The 19780-nt window shown below is 55.6% G+C and overlaps 1 protein-coding gene across 7 annotated transcripts in view; it reads right to left on the bottom strand.

Annotated features, from left to right (window-relative positions):
• ATP2B3 (ATPase plasma membrane Ca2+ transporting 3) overlaps positions 1 to 19780 on the bottom strand; it is a 988364-nt gene that overhangs the window by 206755 nt on the left and 761829 nt on the right. The window lies entirely within an intron of this gene.

A 19780-nucleotide genomic window follows, 5' to 3' on the forward strand; every position in this document is an offset into this window, starting at 1 on the left:
ATGCATGGGGAAAACGCGTTTTGGGACCCCCCTTTTTTCTCAGCCCCCGCTTGACGAATCCCCCCCGAGACTTTCAGGGTAGGAGCGGAGCGTAGCGCCCCATTAGTTTTGAACATTTCGCGAGGATTCGTCGACCGGCGCCAAAGTTATTCCAAATAGAATGTTGCGGATTTCCTATGGAAACAGGGTCCTAACTATAACTATCTACTGGCGACCGCCAGTAGATAAAATATATAAATATATATATACCTTGTGTGGTTCTTCTTTCATTTGGTCATTCAAGAAGTTATAATCTGGTAAACCAAGCTGCTTTATATTCCTTCGAGACTTAGCCTAAAGGCTGCTCTCCATAGCTACCACTAGGATAGCTTTCAATAAGGGTTGTCTTTAACCTAATCATCAATAAGGGATGTTTGGACTAGTACAAGGTGCCCACTTTAATTAGTGGACAGCATATACCAGGCCAACTTCTCACATAGATCAGCAAATGTTCCCTCAAAGTGGAGGCTGTCCGGTCTAGGAGCACCCTCAACCGGCTCTTCCAGGGCTGCAAGGGTCCTTCGGATCAGTAACTGTTCCCTCAAAGTGGAGGCTGTCTGGTCTTTGAGCTCCCTTAACAGGCTCTTCCGGGGCTGCGTAGAACCTTCAGATCTACAACTGTTCCCTCAAAGTGGAGGCTGTCCGGTCTTCGAGCTCCCTCAACCGGCTCTTCCAGGGCTGCAGAGACCCTCCAGATCAGCAACTGTGCCCTTGAAGTGGAAGCTGCCGGTCTTCGAGCTCCCTCAACCGGCTCTTCCGGGGCTGCATAGGCCCTTCGGATCAGTAACTGTTCCCTCAAAGTGCAGGCTGTCCGAGGTTCCAGCTCCCTTAACCGGCTCTTCCTGGGCTGCGGAGAACCTTCAGATCAGCAACTGTTCCCTCAAAGTGGAGGCTGTCCGAGCTTCGAGCTCCCTTTAGCGGCTCTTCCTGGGCTGCGTAGAACCTTCAGATCTACAACTGTTCCCTCAAAGTGGAGGCTGTCCGGTCTTCGAGCTCCCTTAACCGGCTCTTCCGGGGATGTGGAGACCCTTCAGATCAGCAACTGTTCCCTTAAAGTGGAGGCTGCCGGTCTTCGAGCTCCCTCAACCGTCTCTTCCGGGGCTGCAGAGACCCTCCAGATCAGTAACTGTTCCATCAAAGTGGAGGCTGTCCGAGCTTCGAGCTCCCTTAACTGGCTCTTCTGGGGCTGCGGAGAACCTTCAGATCAGCAACAGTTCCCTCAAAGTGGAGGCTGTCCGGTCTTCGAGCTCCCTTAACTGGCTCTTCTGGGGCTGCAGAGACCGTCCCCGATCAGCAACTGGTCCTTCAAAGTGGAGGCTGCCGGGTCTTCGAGCTCCCTCAACCGGCTCTTCCGGGGTTGCAGAGACCCTCCAGATCAGCAACTGTTCCCTCAAAATGGAGGCTGCCAGGTCTTTGACCTCTCTCAACCGGATCTTCCAGTGCTGCATAGCACCTCCAGATCAGCAACTGTTCCCTTAAAGTTGAGGCTGCCCGGTCTTTGGCCCCCCCGAACCGGCTCTTCCAGAGCTGCATTGACCCCCCATATCAGCAACTGTTCCCACAAAGTTTAGGCTGTCTGGTCTTTGAGCTCCCTCAACGCACCCTTCAAGGGCTGCATAGACTCTCCAGATCAGTAACTGTTCCCTCAAATTTGAGGCCGCCGGGTTTTCGAGCACCCTCAACCGGCTCTTCCGGGGCTGCATAGGCCCTTCGGATCAGTAACTGTTCCCTCAAAGCGGAGGCATTCCGGTCTTCGAGCTCCCTCAACCTGCTCTTCCGGGGCTGCAAAGGCCCTTCGGATCTGTAACTGTTCCCTCAAAGTGGAGGCTGTCTGAGGTTCGAGCTCCCTTAACCAGCTCTTCCTGGGCTGCGGAGAACCTTCAGATCAGCAACTGTTCCCTCAAAGTGGAGGCTGTCCGAGCTTCGAGCTCCCTTTAGCTGCTCTTCTGGGGCTGCGTAGAACCTTCAGATCTACAACTGTTCCCTCAAAGTGGAGGCTGTCCGGTCTTCGAGCTCCCTCAACCGGCTCTTCCGGGGCTGCAGAGACCCTCCAGATCAGCAACTGGTCCCTCAAAGTGGAGGCTGCCGGGTCTTCAAGCTCCCTCAACTGTCTCTTCCGGGGCTACAGAGACCCCCCTGATCAGCAACTGTTCCCTTAAAGTGGAGGCTGCCCAGTCTTCGAGCTCCTTCAAACAGCTCCTCTGGGGCTGCAGAGAACCTCCAGATCAGCAACTGTTCCCACAAAGTGGAGGCTGCCCAGTCTTTGGCCTCCCTTACCGGCTCTTCCAGAGCTGCATAGACCCCCCAGATCAGTAACTGTTTTCTCAAAGTGGAGGCTACTGGGACTTTAGCCTCCCTAACCAGCTCTTCAAGAGCTACATAGACCCTCCAGATCAGCAACTGTTCCCTTAAAGGAGAGGCTGTCCTGTCATCTAGCTCCCTCAACCTGCTCTTCCAGGGCTGCAGAGACCCCACAGATCAGCAACTATTCCCTCAAATTGGAGGCTGCCTGGTCTTCCAGCTCCCTCAACCGGCTCTTCCAGGGCTGCATAGACCCTTCGGATCAGTAACTGTTCCCTCAAAGCTGACACTGCCAGTTCTTGGAGCTCCCTCAACCGGCTCTTCCGGGGCTGCAGAGACCCTCCGGATCATCAACTGTTCCCTCAAAGTAGAGGCTGTCCGGTCTTTGAGTTCCCTTAACCGGCTCTTTCGGGGCTGGGAAGACCCTTCAGATCAGCAACTGTTGCCTCAAAGTGGAGGCTGTCCAGTCTTTGAGCGCCCTCAACCGGCTCTACCGGGGCTGCAGAGACCTTCCAGAGCAGCAACTGTTCCCTTAAAGTGGAGCCTGCCGGATCTTTGAGCTCCCTTAACCGGCTTTTCCAGGGCTGCAGAGACCCTCCAGATCAGCAACTGTTCCCTCAAATTGGAGGCTGTCTGGTGTTCGAGCTCCCTCAACCCGCCTTTCCAGGTCTGCATAGGGCCTTCGGATCAGCAACTGTTCCCTCAAAGTGGAGGCTGCCGGGTCTTCGACCTCCCTCAACTGGCTCTTCCGGGGCGGCAGAGACCCTCCAGATCAGCAACTGTTCCCTCAAAGTGGAGACTGTCCGGTCTTCGAGCTCCCTCAACCGGCTCTTCTGGGGCTGCAGAGACCCTCCCGATTAGCAACTGGTACCTCAAAGTGGAGGCTGCCAGGTCTTCGAGCTCCCTAAACCGGTTCGCCCAGGTCTGCAGAGACCCTCCAGATCAGCAACTGTTCCATCAAAGTGGAGGCTGCCGGGTCTTCGACTTCCCTCAACCGGATCTTCCAGTGCCGCATAGACCCTCCAGATCAGCAATTGTTCCCTCAAAGTTGAGGCTGCCCAGTCTTTGGCCCCCGAACCGGCTCTTCCAGAGCTGCATTTACCCTCCCAGATCAGCAACTGTTCCCTCAATGTTTAGGCTGTCTGGTCTTTGAGCTCCATCAACACGCCCTTCCGGGGCTGCATAGACCCTCCAGATCAGTAACTGTTCCCTCAAATTGGAGGCCGCCGGGTCTTCGAGCTCCCTCAACCGGCTCCTCGAGCTCCCTCAACCGGCTCTTCCGGGGCTGCATAGGCCCTTCGGATCAGAAACCGTTCCTTCAAAGTGGAGGCAGTCCGGGCTTCGAACTCCCTCAACCGGCTCTTCCTGGGCTGCAGAGACCCTCCAGATCAGCAACTGGTCCCTCAAAGTGGAGGCTGCCGGGTATTTGAGCTCCCTCAACCGGCTCATACGTGGCTGCAGAGACCCCCCCCCAGATCAGCAACTGTTCCCTTAAAGTGGAGGTTGCCCTATGTTCGAGCTCCCTTAACCGGCTCTTACGGGGCTGCAGAGAACCTCCAGATCAGCAACTGTTCCCTCAAAGTGGAGGCTGTCTGGTGTTCGAGCTCCCTCAACCCGCCTTTCCAGGTCTGCATAGGGCCTTCGGATCAGCAACTGTTCCCTCAAAGTGGAGGCTGCCGGGTCTTCGACCTCCCTCAACTGGCTCTTCCGGGGCTGCAGAGACCCTCCAGATCAGCAACTGTTCCCTCAAAGTGGAGACTGTCCGGTCTTCGAGCTCCCTCAACCGGCTCTTCTGGGGCTGCAGAGACCCTCCCGATTAGCAACTGGTACCTCAAAGTGGAGGCTGCCAGGTCTTCGAGCTCCCTAAACCGGTTCTTCCGGGTCTGCAGAGACCCTCCAGATCAGCAACTGTTCCATCAAAGTGGAGGCTGCCGGGTCTTCGACTTCCCTCAACCGGATCTTCCAGTGCCGCATAGACCCTCCAGATCAGCAATTGTTCCCTCAAAGTTGAGGCTGCCCAGTCTTTGGCCCCCGAACCGGCTCTTCCAGAGCTGCATTGACCCCCCCAGATCAGCAACTGTTCCCTCAATGTTTAGGCTGTCTCGTCTTTGAGCTCCATCAACACGCCCTTCCGGGGCTGCATAGACCCTCCAGATCAGTAACTGTTCCCTCAAATTGGAGGCCGCCGGGTCTTCGAGCTCCCTCAACCGGCTCCTCGAGCTCCCTCAACCGGCTCTTCCGGGGCTGCATAGGCCCTTCGGATCAGAAACCGTTCCTTCAAAGTGGAGGCAGTCCGGGCTTCGAACTCCCTCAACCGGCTCTTCCTGGGCTGCAGAGACCCTCCAGATCAGCAACTGGTCCCTCAAAGTGGAGGCTGCCGGGTCTTTGAGCTCCCTCAACCGGCTCATCCGGGGCTGCAGAGACCCCCCCCCAGATCAGCAACTGTTCCCTTAAAGTGGAGGTTGCCCTATGTTCGAGCTCCCTCAACCGGCTCTTACGGGGCTGCAGAGAACCTCCAGATCAGCAACTGTTCCCTCAAAGTGGAGGCTGCCCAGTCTTCGAGCTCCCTCAACCGGCTCTTCCGGGGCTGCAGAGACACTCCCGATTAGCAACTGGTACCTCAAAGTGGAGGCTGCCAGGTCTGCGAGCTCCCTAAACCGGTTCTTCCGGGTCTGCAGAGACCCTCTAGATCAGCAACTGTTCTATCAAAGTGGAGGCTGCCGGGTCTTCGACTTCCCTCAACCGGATCTTCCAGTGCCGCATAGACCCTCCAGATCAGCAATTGTTCCCTCAAAGTTGAGGCTGCCCAGTCTTTGGCCCCCGAACCGGCTCTTCCAGAGCTGCATAGACCCTCCAGATCAGTAACTGTTCCCTCAAATTGGAGGCCGCCGGGGGTTCGAGCTCCCTCAACCGGCTCCTGGAGCTCCCTCAACCGGCTCTTCCGGGGCTGCATAGGCCCTTCGGATCAGTAACCGTTCCTTCAAAGTGGAGGCAGTCCGGGCTTCGAACTCCCTCAACCGGCTCTTCCTGGGCTCCAGAGACCCTCCAGATCAGCAACTGGTCCCTCAAAGTGGAGGCTGCCAGGTCTTTGAGCTCCCTCAACCGGCTCATCCGGGGCTGCAGAGACCCCCCCAGATCAGCAACTGTTCCCTTAAAGTGGAGGTTGCCCTATGTTCGAGCTCCCTCAACCGGCTCTTACGGGGCTGCAGAGAACCTCCCGATCAGCAACTGTTCCATCAAAGTGGAGGCTGCCGGGTCTTCGACTTCCCTCAACCGGATCTTCCAGTGCCGCATAGACCCTCCAGATCAGCAATTGTTCCCTCAAATTTGAGGCTGCCCAGTCTTTGGCCCCCGAACCGGCTCTTCCAGAGCTGCATTGACCCCCCCAGATCAGCAACTGTTCCCTCAATGTTTAGGCTGTCTGGTCTTTGAGCTCCATCAACACGCCCTTCCGGGGCTGCATAGACCCTCCAGATCAGTAACTGTTCCCTCAAATTGGAGGCCGCCGGGTCTTCGAGCTCCCTCAACCGGCTCCTCGAGCTCCCTCAACCGGCTCTTCAGGGGCTGCATAGGCCCTTCGGATCAGAAACCGTTCCTTCAAAGTGGAGGCAGTCCGGACTTCGAACTCCCTCAACCGGCTCTTCCTGGGCTGCAGAGACCCTCCAGATCAGCAACTGGTCCCTCAAAGTGGAGGCTGCCGGGTCTTTGAGCTCCCTCAACCGGCTCATCCGGGGCTGCAGAGACACCCCCCAGATCAGCAACTGTTCCCTTAAAGTGGAGGTTGCCCTATGTTCGAGCTCCCTCAACCGGCTCTTACGGGGCTGCAGAGAACCTCCAGATCAGCAACTGTTCCCTCAAAGTGGAGGCTGCCAGGTCTTTGGTCTCCCTAACCGGCTCTTCCAGAGATGCATAGCCCCCCCTAGTTCAGCAACTGTTCCCTCAAAGTGGAGTCTACCGGGTCTTTAGCCTACCTAACCAGCTCTTCCAGAGCTGCATAGACCCTCCAGATCAGCAACTGTTCCCTCAAAGTAGAGGCTGTCCAGTCTTAAAGCTCCCTCAACCTGCTCTTCCAGGGCTGCAGAGACCCCCCAGATCAGCAACTATTCCCTCAAAGTGGAGGCTGCCTAGTCTTCGAGCTCCCTCAACCGGCTCTTCCAGGGCTGCATAGACCATTAGGATCAGTAACTGTTCCCTCAAAGCAGAGACTGCCAGTTATTGGAGCTCCATCAACCTGCTTTTCCAGGGCTGCAGAGACCCCCCAGATCAGCAACTATTCCCTCAAAGTGGAGGCTGTCTGGTCTTCGACCTCCATCACCAGCTCTCTAAGGGCTCCATAGACCCTCCAGATCAGCAACTGTTCTCTCAAAGTGGAGGATGTCCGGTCTTTGAGCCCCCTCAACTGGCTCTTCCGGGGCTGAAGAGACCCTCCAGATCAGCAACTGTTACCTCAAAGTGCAGGCTATCCGGTCTTCGAGCTCCCTCAACTGGCTCTTCCGGGACTGCATAGACCCGCCAGATCAGCAACTGTTCCTTCAAAGTTTAGGCTCTCTGGTCTTTGAGCTCCCTCAACACACCCTTCCGGGGCTGCATACACCCTCCAGATCAGTAACTGTTCCCTCAAAGTGGAGGCCGTTGGGTCTTCGAGCTCCCTCAACGAGGCTCTTCCGGGGCTGCATAAGCCCTTCGGATCAATAACTGTTCCCTCAAAGTGGAGGCTGTCCGGTCTTCAAGCGCCCTCAACCGGCTCTTCCGGGGCTACAGAGACCCTCCAGATCAGCAACTGGTCCCTCAAAGTGGAGGCTGCCGGGTCTTCGATCTCCCTCAACCGGCTCTTCCGGGGCTGCAAAGACCCTCCAGATCAGCAACTGTTCCCTCAAAGTGGAGGCTGCCCAGTCTTCGAGCTCCCTCAACCGGCTCTTCCGGGGCTGCATAGACACTCCCGATTAGCAACTGGTACCTCAAAGTGGAGGCTGCCAGGTCTTCGAGCTCCCTAAACCGGTTCTTCCGGGTCTGCAGAGACCCTCTAGATCAGCAACTGTTCCATCAAAGTGGAGGCTGCCGGGTCTTCGACTTCCCTCAACCGGCTCTTCCTGGGCTGCAGAGACCCTCCAGATCAGCAACTGGTCCCTCAAAGTGGAGGCTGCCGGGTATTTGAGCTCCCTCAACCGGCTCATCCGGGGCTGCAGAGACCCCCCCCCAGATCAGCAACAGTTCCCTTAAAGTGGAGGTACCCTATGTTCGAGCTCCCTCAACCGGCTCTTACGGGGCTGCAGAGAACCTCCAGATCAGCAACTGTTCCCTCAAAGTGGAGGCTGTCTGGTGTTTGAGCTCCCTCAACCCGCCTTTCCAGGTCTGCATAGGGCCTTCGGATCAGCAACTGTTCCCTCAAAGTGGAGGCTGCCGGGTCTTCGACCTCCCTCAACTGGCTCTTCCGGGGCTGCAGAGACCCTCCAGATCAGCAACTGTTCCCTCAAAGTGGAGACTGTCCGGTCTTCGAGCTCCCTCAACCGGCTCTTCTGGGGCTGCAGAGACCCTCCCGATTAGCAACTGGTACCTCAAAGTGGAGGCTGCCAGGTCTTCGAGCTCCCTAAACCGGTTCTTCCGGGTCTGCAGAGACCCTCCAGATCAGCAACTGTTCCATCAAAGTGGAGGCTGCCGGGTCTTCGACTTCCCTCAACCGGATCTTCCAGTGCCGCATAGACCCTCCAGATCAGCAATTGTTCCCTCAAAGTTGAGGCTGCCCAGTCTTTGGCCCCTGAACCGGCTCTTCCAGAGCTGCATTGACCCCCCCAGATCAGCAACTGTTCCCTCAATGTTTAGGCTGTCTGGTCTTTGAGCTCCATCAACACGCCCTTCCGGGGCTGCATAGACCCTCCAGATCAGTAACTGTTCCCTCAAATTGGAGGCCGCCGGGTCTTCGAGCTCCCTCAACCGGCTCCTCGAGCTCCCTCAACCGGCTCTTCCGGGTCTGCATAGGCCCTTCGGATCAGAAACCGTTCCTTCAAAGTGGAGGCAGTCCGGGCTTCGAACTCCCTCAACCGGCTCTTCCTGGGCTGCAGAGACCCTCCAGATCAGCAACTGGTCCCTCAAAGTGGAGGCTGCCGGGTCTTTGAGCTCCCTCAACCGGCTCATCCGGGGCTGCAGAGACCCCCCCCCAGATCAGCAACTGTTCCCTTAAAGTGGAGGTTGCCCTATGTTCGAGCTCCCTCAACCGGCTCTTACGGGGCTGCAGAGAACCTCCAGATCAGCAACTGTTCCCTCAAAGTGGAGGCTGCCCAGTCTTCGAGCTCCCTCAACCGGCTCTTCCGGGGCTGCAGAGACACTCCCGATTAGCAACTGGTACCTCAAAGTGGAGGCTGCCAGGTCTTCGAGCTCCCTAAACCGGTTCTTCCGGGTCTGCAGAGACCCTCTAGATCAGCAACTGTTCCATCAAAGTGGAGGCTGCCGGGTCTTCGACTTCCCTCAACCGGATCTTCCAGTGCCGCATAGACCCTCCAGATCAGCAATTGTTCCCTCAAAGTTAAGGCTGCCCAGTCTTTGGCCCCCGAACCGGCTCTTCCAGAGCTGCATTGACCCCCCCAGATCAGCAACTGTTCCCTCAATGTTTAGGCTGTCTGGTCATTGAGCTCCATCAACACGCCCTTCCGGGGCTGCATAGACCCTCCAGATCAGTAACTGTTCCCTCAAATTGGAGGCCGCCGGGGGTTCGAGCTCCCTCAACCGGCTCCTGGAGCTCCCTCAACCGGCTCTTCCGGGGCTGCATAGGCCCTTCGGATCAGTAACCGTTCCTTCAAAGTGGAGGCAGTCCGGGCTTCGAACTCCCTCAACCGGCTCTTCCTGGGCTCCAGAGACCCTCCAGATCAGCAACTGGTCCCTCAAAGTGGAGGCTGCCAGGTCTTTGAGCTCCCTCAACCGGCTCATCCGGGGCTGCAGAGACCCCCCAGATCAGCAACTGTTCCCTTAAAGTGGAGGTTGCCCTATGTTCGAGCTCCCTCAACCGGCTCTTACGGGGCTGCAGAGAACCTCCAGATCAGCAACTGTTCCATCAAAGTGGAGGCTGCCGGGTCTTCGACTTCCCTCAACCGGATCTTCCAGTGCCGCATAGACCCTCCAGATCAGCAATTGTTCCCTCAAAGTTGAGGCTGCCCAGTCTTTGGCCCCCGAACCGGCTCTTCCAGAGCTGCATTGACCCCCCCAGATCAGCAACTGTTCCCTCAATGTTTAGGCTGTCTGGTCTTTGAGCTCCATCAACACGCCCTTCCGGGGCTGCATAGACCCTCCAGATCAGTAACTGTTCCCTCAAATTGGAGGCCGCCGGGTCTTCGAGCTCCCTCAACCGGCTCCTCGAGCTCCCTCAACCGGCTCTTCAGGGGCTGCATAGGCCCTTCGGATCAGAAACCGTTCCTTCAAAGTGGAGGCAGTCCGGGCTTCGAACTCCCTCAACCGGCTCTTCCTGGGCTGCAGAGACCCTCCAGATCAGCAACTGGTCCCTCAAAGTGGAGGCTGCCGGGTCTTTGAGCTCCCTCAACCGGCTCATCCGGGGCTGCAGAGACCCCCCCCAGATCAGCAACTGTTCCCTTAAAGTGGAGGTTGCCCTATGTTCGAGCTCCCTCAACCGGCTCTTACGGGGCTGCAGAGAACCTCCAGATCAGCAACTGTTCCCTCAAAGTGGAGGCTGCCAGGTCTTTGGTCTCCCTAACCGGCTCTTCCAGAGATGCATAGCCCCCCCTAGTTCAGCAACTGTTCCCTCAAAGTGGAGTCTACCGGGACTTTAGCCTACCTAACCAGCTCTTCCAGAGCTGCATAGACCCTCCAGATCAGCAACTGTTCCCTCAAAGTAGAGGCTGTCCAGTCTTAAAGCTCCCTCAACCTGCTCTTCCAGGGCTGCAGAGACCCCCCAGATCAGCAACTATTCCCTCAAAGTGGAGGCTGCCTAGTCTTCGAGCTCCCTCAACCGGCTCTTCCAGGGCTGCATAGACCATTAGGATCAGTAACTGTTCCCTCAAAGCAGAGACTGCCAGTTATTGGAGCTCCATCAACCTGCTTTTCCAGGGCTGCAGAGACCCCCCAGATCAGCAACTATTCCCTCAAAGTGGAGGCTGTCTGGTCTTCGACCTCCATCACCAGCTCTCTAAGGGCTCCATAGACCCTCCAGATCAGCAACTGTTCTCTCAAAGTGGAGGATGTCCGGTCTTTGAGCCCCCTCAACTGGCTCTTCCGGGGCTGAAGAGACCCTCCAGATCAGCAACTGTTACCTCAAAGTGGAGGCTATCCGGTCTTCGAGCTCCCTCAACTGGCTCTTCCGGGACTGCATAGACCCACCAGATCAGCAACTGTTCCTTCAAAGTTTAGGCTCTCTGGTCTTTGAGCTCCCTCAACACACCCTTCTGGGGCTGCATAGACCCTCCAGATCAGTAACTGTTCCCTCAAAGTGGAGGCCGTTGGGTCTTCGAGCTCCCTCAACGAGGCTCTTCCGGGGCTGCATAAGCCCTTCGGATCAATAACTGTTCCCTCAAAGTGGAGGCTGTCCGGTCTTCAAGCGCCCTCAACCGGCTCTTCCGGGGCTACAGAGACCCTCCAGATCAGCAACTGGTCCCTCAAAGTGGAGGCTGCCGGGTCTTCGAGCTCCCTCAACCGGCTCTTCCGGGGCTGCAAAGACCCTCCAGATCAGCAACTGTTCCCTCAAAGTGGAGGCTGCCCAGTCTTCGAGCTCCCTCAACCGGCTCTTCCGGGGCTGCATAGACACTCCCGATTAGCAACTGGTACCTCAAAGTGGAGGCTGCCAGGTCTTCGAGCTCCCTAAACCGGTTCTTCCGGGTCTGCAGAGACCCTCTAGATCAGCAACTGTTCCATCAAAGTGGAGGCTGCCGGGTCTTCGACTTCCCTCAACCGGATCTTCCAGAGCTGCATTGACCCCCCCAGATCAGCAACTGTTCCCTCAATGTTTAGGCTGTCTGGTCTTTGAGCTCCATCAACACGCCCTTCCGGGGCTGCATAGACCCTCCATATCAGTAACTGTTCCCTCAAATTGGAGGCCGCCGGGTCTTCGAGCTCCCTCAACCGGCTCCTGGAGCTCCCTCAACCGGCTCTTCCGGGGCTGCATAGGCCCTTCGGATCAGTAATCGTTCCTTCAAAGTGGAGGCAGTCCGGGCTTCGAACTCCCTCAACCGGCTCTTCCTGGGCTCCAGAGACCCTCCAGATCAGCAACTGGTCCCTCAAAGTGGAGGCTGCCGGGTCTTTGAGCTCCCTCAACCGGCTCATCCGGGGCTGCAGAGACCCCCCCAGATCAGCAACTGTTCCCTTAAAGTGGAGGTTGCCCTATGTTCGAGCTCCCTCAACCGGCTCTTACGGGGCTGCAGAGAACCTCCAGATCAGCAACTGTTCCCTCAAAGTGGAGGCTGCCAGGTCTTTGGTCTCCCTAACCGGCTCTTCCAGAGCTGCATAGCCCCCCCAGTTCAGTAACTGTTCCCTCAAAGTGGAGGCTACCGGGTCTTTAGCTTACCTAACCAGCTCTTCCAGAGCTGCATAGACCCTCCAGATCAGCAACTGTTCCCTCAAAGTAGAGGCTGTCCAGTCTTAAAGCTCCCTCAACCTGCTCTTCCGGGGCTGCAGAGACCCCCCAGATCAGAAACTATTCCCTCAAAGTGGAGGCTGCCTAGTCTTCGAGCTCCCTCAACCGGCTCTTCCAGGGCTGCATAGACCATTAGGATCAGTAACTGTTCCCTCAATGCAGAGACTGCCAGTTATTGGAGCTCCATCAACCTGCTTTTCCAGGGCTGCAGAGACCCCCCAGATCAGCAACTATTCCCTCAAAGTGGAGGCTGTCTGGTCTTCGACCTCCATCACCAGCTCTCTAAGGGCTCCATAGACCCTCCAGATCAGCAACTGTTCCCTCAAAGTGGAGGCCGTCGGGTCTTCGAGCTCCCTCACCCGGCTCTTCCCCGGCTGCAGAGACCCCCAGATCAGCAACTGTTCCCCTAAGGTGGAGGCTGCCGGGTCTTCGAGCTCCCTCAACCGGCTCTTCCCCGGCTGCAGAGACCCCCCAGATCAGCAATTGTTCCCTCAAAGTGGAGGCTGCCCGGTCTTCGAACTCCCTCAAACGGCTCTTCCAGGGCTGCAGAGACCCTCCAGATCAGCAACTGTTCTCTCAAAGTGGAGGCTGCCCGGTCGTTGGCCTTCCTATCCGGCTCTTCCAGAGCTGCATAGACCCTCCAGATCAGCAACTGTTCCCTCAAAGTGGAGGCCGCCGAGTCTTCGAGCTCCCTCAACCGGCTCGTCCAGGGCTGCATTGGCCCTTCGGATCAGTAACTGTTCCCTCAAAGTGAAGGCTGTCTGGTCTTTGAGCTCCCTCAACTGGCTCTTCCAGGGCTGCAGAGACCCTCCAGATCAGCAACTCGTTCCTCAAAGTGGAGGCTGCTGGGTCTTCGAGCTCCCTCAACTGGCTCTTCCGCGGCTGCAGAGACCCCCCAGATCAGCAACTGTTCCCTGAAAGTGGAGGCTGCCCGGTCTTCGAACTCCCTCAACCGGCTCTTCCAGGGCTGCAGAGACCCTCCAGATCAGCAACTGTTCTCTCAAAGTGGAGGCTGCTCGGTCGTTGGCCTCCCTATCCGGCTCTTCCAGAGCTGCATAGACCCTCCAGATCAGCAACTGTTCCCTCAAAGTGGAAGCTGTCTGGTCTTCGAGCTCCCTCAACCTGCCCTTCCGGGGCTGCATAGACCCTCCAGATCAGTAAGTGTTCCCTCAAAGTGGAGGTCGCCGGGTCTTCGAGGTCCCTCAAGTGGCTCTTCCGGGGCTGCATAGGCCCTTCGGATCAGTAACTGTTCCCTCAAAGTGGAGGCTGCCCGGTCTTCGAGCTCCCTCAACCGGCTCTTCTGGGGCTGCAGAGACCCTCCAGATCAGCACCTTTTCCCTCAAAGTGGAGGCTGCCCGGTCTGTGGCCTCCCTATCCGGCATTTACAGAGCTGCATAGACTCCCCAGATCAGTAACTGTTCCCTCAAAGTGGAGGGTACCAAGTCTTTGGCCTCCCTATCCAGCTCTTCCAGAGCTGCATAGACCCTTTGGATCAGTAACTGTTTCCTCAAAGCGGAGAGTGCCCGGTCTTCGATCTCCCTCAACCTGCTCTTCAGGGCTGCAGAGATCCCCCAGATCAGAAACGGTTCCCTCAAAGTGGAGGCTGTCCGGTCTTCGACCTCCATCATCGGGTCTCCCAGGGCTCCAGAGACCCTCCAGATCAGCAACTGTTCCCCCAAATTTTAGGCTGTCCGGTCTTCAACCTCCCTCATCCGGCTCTTCCGGGTCTGCATAGACCCTCCAGATTAGCAACTGTTCCCTCAAAGCGGAGACTGTCCGGTGTTTCGAGCTCCCTCAACCTGCTCTTTAGGGCTGCATAGATCCCCCAGATCAGCAACTGGTCCCTCAAAGTGGAGGCTGTCCGGTCTTCGAGTTTCCTCAACCAGCCCTTCCAGGGCTGCAGGGACCCTCCAGATCAGCAACTGTTCCCTCAAAGTGGAGGCTGTCTGGTCTTCGAGCTCCCTCAACCTGCCCTTCCGGGGCTGCATATACCCTCCAGATCAGTAAGTGTTCCCTCAAAGTGGAGGCCGCCGGGTCTTCGAGGTCCCTCAACTGGCTCTTCCGCGGCTGCATAGGCCCTTCGGATCAGTAACTGTTCCCTCAAAGTGGAGGCTGCCCGGTCTTCGAGCTCCCTCAACCGGCTCTTCCGGGGCTGCAGAGATCCCCCAGATCAGAAACTGTTCCCTCAAAGTGGAGGCTGTCCGGTCTTTGACCTCCATCATCGGGTCTCCCAGGGCTCCAGAGACCCTCCAGATCGGCAACTGTTCCCTCAAAGTGGAGGCTGTCCGGTCTTCAACCTCCCTCAACCGGCTCTTCCGGGGCTGCATAGACCCTCCAGATCAGCAACTGTTCCCTCAAAAGGGAGGCTGCCGGGTCTTCGACCTCCATCACCGGCTCTCCCAGAGCTGCATAGACCCTTCGGATCAGTAACTGTTTCCTCAAAGCGGAGACTGGCCGGTCTTCGAGCTCCCTCAACCTGCTCTTTAGGGCTGCATAGATCCCCCAGATCAGCAACTGGTCCCTCAAAGTGGAGGCTGTCCGGTCTTCGAGCTTCCTCAACCAGCCCTTCCAGGGCTGCAGAGACCCTCCAGATCAGCAAATGTTCCCTGAAAGGGGAGGCTGCCGGGTCTTCGAGCTCCCTCAACCGGCTCTTCTAGGGCTGCATAGACTCTTCAGATCAGAAACTGTTCCTTCAAAGTGGAGGCTGTCTGGTCTTTGAGCTCCTCAACACGCCCTTCCGGGTCTGCATAGACCCTCCAGATCAGTAACTGTTCCCTCAAAGTGGAGGCTGCCGGGTCTTCGAGCTCCTTCAAGCGGCTCTTCCGGGGCTGCATAGCCCCTTCGGGTCAGCAAATGTTCCCTGAAAGTGGAGGCTGCCGGGTCTTCGAGCTCCCTCAACCGGCTCTTCCGGGGCTGCATATGCCCTTCGGATCAATAACTCTTCCCTCAAAGTGGAGGCTGTCCGGTCTTGGCCCTCCCTAACCGGCTCTTCCAGGCCTGCATAAACCTTCCAGATTAGCAACTGTTCCCTCAAAGTGGAGGCTGCCGGATCTCCGCCCTCCCTTACCGGCTCTTCCGGGGCTGCAGAGACCCCCCAGATCAACGACTTTTCCCTCTAAATGGAGTCTAAGCTCCATCGATGCGTAGCATAGCGCCTTGAGTACCCTCCGCCTCGGACTCGAGGCTGCTGCATGCCTGCTCGTCATCCTGCCACAGCATACGGCCTGCGAGGAGCGTGCGCCGCTGCTCTGAGGCGCCCAGAGGGGAGCGAAGCGCTTGATTGTTTGAAAGGAGCCCTCGCGGCGCTGGGCTTTTGTTGGGACCTCAAACCCTAAGAGCTATTGGATTGTTCCTTCATTCGGCACAAAAGGGCGACTTTACGACGCTATAAATAAAGAACATTGAACAAGACTAGATACCCGCGCGTTATCCTTCTCAAAGGCCTCCTTCAGAGCAGCAGCGTGAGGATTAAGAGGCAAAATGGCCCCTTCCTTCCACTCTGGACTGCAGCGGCGAATCCCCCCCCACCCCCGCCCCTGCCCAGCTTATTATGTGCTTCTGATGAATTGAGGGAAATTTAGCGTTCTCCTCCTCAGAGAGGAGTTTATTTGTTAATGCGCTTTTATATAGCGCCAACATGCATTACCCAAAGGCGTTACAGTGCTTGACAAGAACTAGGCCAATACTCAAGAACCATTAAAAAAGCAGTTAGAAATATTGCAAAGAAGATGCACACAGGTGCGAGGCTCCCAGAAGTGTTCTTCAATATGAAGGGAGAGGGCTCAGGCTCGCGACAAGAGACAGTACAGAACCTCCATCCAGCGCCGTTTGGAGGGACAGGAGGAATTACTCGCAAGGTCTTGAGAACAGAAGCGCTTTGAGTTTGTTTGGAGGGACAGGAGGAATTTACTCGCAAGGTCTTGAGAACAGAAGCGCTTTGAGTTTGTTTGGAGGGACAGGAGGAATTACTCGCAAGGTCTTGAGAACAGAGGAGCTTGGAGTTCAGCTCTATGGATTGCCAGGGAGGTGCTGGTGCACAGGCCGGAGGTATGGAATTCTATACATTGGTCGCCCTCGTTGAGAATGATTGAGACGGAGTCACTCCTTTTTAAGTGTTGGGGTTCCTGAAGCAAACATCAGTACTTCGTGATGGTCCACTCTCTCCAGACATCTTGAGGTCGCCTGCCAGGTATGGTGGTGTGGGGCGCCGTGTGAGTGGTGCAGTCCGTCGTGTAGACAGCCGCGTCTCCAATGGGAGGCCAACGGAGCATTGGCAGTACATCGGAAATTAGAATTGATAACCAGCGATCATTCAATCGATTTCACTTTCGTTTCAAAGAACTTTGAGGATTCTTCCTAGTTTGAGGTTGGATCTTAAAATGTAATGGAAATAGGTCGAGGGGGGCTGTTACTAGCTTTGACCTGTTCTAAGTGGTGGCGTTGAATTTTGACTGGAGCGCAAGTGGGGTCAGCTACGGCATCAGTGCAGGCGGCTGAGAAGGTGTGAGTGGTGGAGTTGAGGGTGGATGTTTCATTGGAGTGGTGTCAGCTACACCATCAGTGCAGACGGCTGAGAAGGTGCGAGTGGTGGAGTTGATGGTAGAGGAGTGATAGGAGTGGTAGGGGTGTCAGCTACGGCATCAGTGCAGACGGCAGAGAAGGTGTGAGTGGTGATGTTGAGGGTTGATGTTTCATTGCAGTGGTGTCAGCTACGGCATCAGTGCAGACGGCTGAGAAGGTGCGAGTGGTGGAGTTGAGGGTGGATGTTTCATTGGAGTGGTGTCAGCTACACCATCAGTGCAGACGGCTGAGAAGGTGCGAGTGGTGGAGTTGAGGGTTGATGTTTCATTGGAGTGGTAGTGGTGTCAGGTACGACATCAGTGCAGGCGGCTGAGAAGGTGTGAGTGGTGGAGTTGAGGGTTGATCTTTCATTGGAGTGGTAGTGGTGTCAGCTACGGCATCAGTGCAGCTGGCTGAGAAGGTGCGAGTGGTGGAGTTGAGGTTTGATGTTTCATTGGAGTGGTAGTGGTGTCAGCTACGGCATCAGTGCAGGCGGCTGAGAAGGTGCACGTGGTGGAGTTGAGGGTTGATGTTTCATTGGAGTGGTAGTGGTGCCAGCTACGACATCAGTGCAGGCGGCTGAGAAGGTGCACGTGGTGGAGTTGAGGGTTGATGTTTCATTGGAGTGGTAGTGGTGTCAGCTACGGCATCAGTGCAGGCAGCTGAGAAGGAGCGAGTGGTGGAGTTGAGGGTGGATGTTTCATTGGAGTGGTAGTGGTGTCAGGTACGGCATCAGTGCAGGCGGCTGAGAAGGTGTGAGTGGTGGAGTTGAGGGTTGATCTTTCATTGGAGTGGTAGTGGTGTCAGCTACGGCATCAGTGCAGGCAGCTGAGAAGGTGCGAGTGGTGGAGTTGAGGGTGGATGTTTCATTGGAGTGGTAGTGGTGCCAGCTACAGCATCAGTGCAGGCGGCTGAGAAGGTGCGAGTGGTGGAGTTGAGGGTGGATGTTTCATTGGAGTGGTAGTGGTGTCAGCTACGGCATCAGTGCAGACGGCTGAGAAGGTTCGATTGGTGGAGTTGAGGGTTGATGTTTCATTGGAGTGGTAGTGGTGTCAGCTTTGGCAACAGTGCAGACTGCTGAGAAGGTGCGAGTGGTGGAGTTGATGGTAGAGGAGTGATAGGAGTGGTAGTGGTGTCAGCTACGGCATCAGTGCAGCTGGCTGAGAAGGTGCGAGTGGTGGAGCTGAGGGTTGATGTTTCATTGGAGTGGTAGTGGTGTCAGCTACGGCATCAGTGCAGATGGCTGAGAAGGTGTGAGTGGTGAAGTTGAGGGTTGATGTTTCATTGGAGTGGTAGTGGTGTCAGCTACGGCATCAGTGCAGGCGGCTGAGAAGGTGCACGTGGTGGAGTTGAGGGTTGATGTTTCATTGGAGTGGTAGTGGTGTCAGCTACGGCATCAGTGCAGGCAGCTGAGAAGGTGCGAGTGGTGGAGTTGAGGGTGGATGTTTCATTGGAGTGGTAGTGGTGCCAGCTACAGCATCAGTGCAGGCGGCTGAGAAGGTGCGAGTGGTGGAGTTGAGGGTGGATGTTTCATTGGAGTGATAATGGTGTCAGCTACGGCATCAGTGCAGACGGCTGAGAAGGTGCGAGTGGTGGAGTTGAGGGTTGATGTTTCATTGGAGTGGTAGTGGTGTCAGCTTTGGCAACAGTGCAGACTGCTGAGAAGGTGCGAGTGGTGGAGTTGATGGTAGAGGAGTGATAGGAGTGGTAGTGGTGTCAGCTACGGCATCAGTGCAGGCGGCTGAGAAGGTGCACGTGGTGGAGTTGAGGGTTGATGTTTCATTGGAGTGGTAGTGGTGTCAGCTACGGCATCAGTGCAGGCGGGTGAGAAGGTGCGAGTGGTGGAGTTGAGGGTGGATGTTTCATTGGAGTGGTAGTGGTGTCAGCTACGGCATCAGTGCAGACGGCTGAGAAGGTGCGAGTGGTGGAGTTGAGGGTTGATGTTTCATTGGAGTGGTAGTGGTGTCAGCTTTGGCAACAGTGCAGACTGCTGAGAAGGTGCGAGTGGTGGAGTTGAGGTTTGATTGGATTGCAGTGGTGTCAGCTTTGACATCAGTGCAGACGGCTGAGAAGGTGTGAGTGGTGGAGTTGAGGGTTGATGTTTCATTGGAGTGGTAGTGGTGTCAGCTTTGGCAACAGTGCAGACTGCTGAGAAGGTGCGAGTGGTGGAGTTGATGGTAGAGGAGTGATAGGAGTGGCTCGCTTATATTAAACATTCCTGTGAATCAATAGGAAGACCCGATTTGTGGTCTGACCCAGTTAACACATGCCCAATGTCTTCCCGCAAAACCATCTCCTTAGCTTACTATGAGCACAATTTACGTGCTCTAGTTATGAAGGCTAGGGCTGGGTCCCTTACTGAACAGTTCCTGGGATTTAAAGATACATACACCCGGGAACCAGTCCTAGATGATATTGAACCAACATTAACCAGGAAGCTTTACTTACAATGGCGCTATGGTACTTTGCCTCTTGGAGCCCATACTGTTAGCTGGTCATCTAACTCAACAACTCAATGCCCAGCATGCGGCCACCCATCAGAGTCTGACCTGCATATAATTTTCTTCTGCCGAGCCTACCACAGACCACGGAGATACTGGCTTCTTCCACTTTTAAAAAACCTGGGTTTTAAGCATTACATTTCAGCTTATAGAATTTTAAAAACTGATTTATCAGCACCAATAGTATTTGCTGTAGCGAAATTTTTAACAGCGATGTGGATCAGCCGCAATCGTTATGTAAAGTCCAAAAATTGAGGATGGTCTGATCTGAACGTCGCTATGCTGCTAACTTTAAATGAGCATTTTTAATATGTGGTGCATAATATGTTATTTATTGTATGTTTATCTGTTTTATTCTTTTATGGCCCAAGTGGCCGAAATAAAGTTGAAATGATAGGAGTGGTAGTGGTTTCAGCTACGGCATCAGTGCAGACGGCTGAGAAGGTGCGAGTGGTGGAGTTGAGGGTTCAGTGAGTGTAATCAGGGAGAGAAGCTGAGTGATGTGCGGATTAATATGGTGAAATGTGGAGGGGGTGTTTATGGGGATAGTGCGGGGGCAGAGTGTGTGTGGATCATCAAAGATCAGTGTGGGGGGAGGTAGTAAGGGTTTCAAGTCTTGGGTGAAACATCTCCCTCTGTGCATTCTTGTTCCCTGTTGGTCACTTTTGATTTTGTGCAGCATCCTCAAATCATATTTATTGGTGTCTTCACCTGCAATGAATTCTCTGTCACCCCTGGAAAGGGAGAGTAAACGCCATGCAAATCTAGTGGTCTGGGAGCCATTGCTTTGAGACCAGGAGCTACGGGT

This window comes from Triturus cristatus, chromosome 10, assembly GCF_964204655.1.
Source record: "Triturus cristatus chromosome 10, aTriCri1.1, whole genome shotgun sequence".
In the NCBI taxonomy this organism is placed as follows: Eukaryota; Metazoa; Chordata; class Amphibia; order Caudata; family Salamandridae; genus Triturus; species Triturus cristatus.